Source organism: Rhinolophus sinicus, chromosome 17 (assembly GCF_057876585.1).
Source record: "Rhinolophus sinicus isolate RSI-liver-muscle chromosome 17, RSI-T2T, whole genome shotgun sequence".
NCBI classification, from domain to species: Eukaryota; Metazoa; Chordata; class Mammalia; order Chiroptera; family Rhinolophidae; genus Rhinolophus; species Rhinolophus sinicus.
The window spans coordinates 90,969,666-90,972,129 of NC_142517.1; positions in this window are offsets into that span (position 1 = coordinate 90,969,666).

A 2,464-nucleotide genomic window follows, 5' to 3' on the forward strand; every position below is an offset into this window, starting at 1 on the left:
CTCAACAATTATATTATCTGTCTCCTCAACTCAAGATAAGTATATTATATTTATGTCTTCTGTTTGTGGTCGGCCTCCCTGCAAAGTGGTCTAGAAAGTGACTTATGAAGAAAAGTAGACCAAGTATAGGGTGCCTCATCCTTTTGCTCTTTTTTAAATTACCACAACCCACACCTGTTTGTTGTTGAATGTTCAAAAATCTGTGTTCTAAATGTTTTATCCTGTGCTTTAATTGCTTACCATTGAAGGGCCAGTTATTTCTTTATGATTTGAAGGGGTTATTGATGTCTTTGCTCATTCTTATGTGAGTCTCAAAAATATGGGTGACTTGTCTACCTTTAAAAATGTGTCCTCTTAATAATACACTTTCAGCAGTATTTTCTAGTTTATTTTTATTCAGTTTATATGTAGATTTATTCTTTTATACTTAGCAATATAAAAATCCATTGATGTGTTTCTTTGTAAATGTTTATTTGTTTTATAACTGTAGGTAGTCCTTAGTTCATGAATTTGAAAGTAATGTTAATTTCTTTTTACTTCTATGACTATTTTTGTACTTGTATGTCTTTTTTGCTACATGGCAATAAGGAGTTTCATGTATGAATTGAGTATTGAAATTTGATTTTGCTTTTTTCCAAATAGATAAAAAATAATCTAGAATAATTTACTTGCAACTTCTTAAAATTAATTTGAAATATGTCTATTTACCTGATGCAAAAATCATATATGATATATATGAATTATATTGTTATACATGTATAACTACAACCTGCTTATTATTTTGTTGTCTAGGAAATATTAATCACTTTACTGAAATTCCTTCTATTACTTTAGACCCAACATAAAGTGACAGCAGGTAAACAACTTACATCACATGATATCTGAGCTAATAGCTAGTATTAACCTAGCTCATTCAATTTTAGTTATCTATCATGACATGTTTTGCTCTACTATGGAATTAAAAGTAGGTTTTCAGTGCCATTTGTAGCATATAGTTGTTTTTACTTCCTTGATTTTTTTGTAAATCTTGAATGTCATACAAATTTTTTTTTTCACCTTGGAGAAATACATGTGAGTATTTTTTCCTACTCTTATCTTGAATAATCACAAATTTGGAAAATTTAGGACATGCTGTTATTTCTTACATGCACACTCCATGCTAAAGTACCTTAAAAAAGAATTCTATCACAGATGTTGATACTTGAAAGATCAACTTATTTGTCAATTTTGACTTCTATTAAAGAAACACATGAAATATCACCTTTGATACAGAAGAATAAACTCAGATTGTAATAGGATGAAGTGATTTTCCTAATTTTCTCAAACTATGCATCAATTTCATAAAGTGGGCTTTCAAGTACCCTGTAAAAATCATTCAGTCATTATATTTGGTCATGATGCCCATATAACATGTGTTCAAAATTGTGAGCTCCATAAAATCTTCACAAAAAAAAATTGTTGCCTTACAAATGAATATTTTTTGGGTGAAAACCTTTAAACACACAAATGTAAATATATTTTGTTACCAATCTTTAGGAGATTGAGGGACCTATAATAAAACATTTTTGACAAAATTAATGTCTTATTCTAAATACAAACAATTGAGTTTTATTTAGGATCTATATAATAACAATAAATGATTAAATGGGTACAAAATAGTTTCTTGGTTTTACACTAAATTCTTACTAAAATATATTACTTGGAAGGCCCTAGCATGAGGAGACTACTTGTGTAGCTTATAAGGACGGATGTAATAATAATTTGGTACCTCTATAACAGAAATTATCTTGAAAAATTTAAAGAAATCATAATCAATTACACTTTAGAATGACAATATATAATATTAAAGACTCAGTAATTCCCTTTATGATGAAATTTTGGCAAAGCTTTGACTTCTCCCATACTGGAAATTGGGTCAGGGTGAAAATCAGAGATGATAAACAGGAGTGGGGTAAAGAGTCTACAGAATCCTACTGTTTGATTAATATCATATATTGAATGGGAGTGAGTTCTAGTTCAATATATGTAGAGACTCATCCAGGAGTACAGCAGGGTTCCAAAAGATTGGTATAGACTCCTGTTGAGTTTATAATCTGTAAATGTTACGTTTTCAGGGCATACTATCTGGCTGCTCTTAACCAAAGTCAGACTAGAGTTTAGTTCACTGCACATCATTTAAGTTCAATAAGCATTTATTCAGTGCATTATGTTGCAATTATTATGCTAATGGAAAGATACAGAATTATTGAATCATAATCCATTTGTGACCCATTGGAATTTACATTCTTCTTGTTTATTATCCTTTTAAATGCCAAGGAGCAAGCACTACATATTTTAAATTATTTTTTCCTCCTACTACTCTTTGAAGACTTTTTTTCCCCATTGTATTAGGTATAAGAATCAATTCATTTCTCAAAGGTAAACACACTAAATTTCCTCATTTATATGTAAAAATTATAATTTC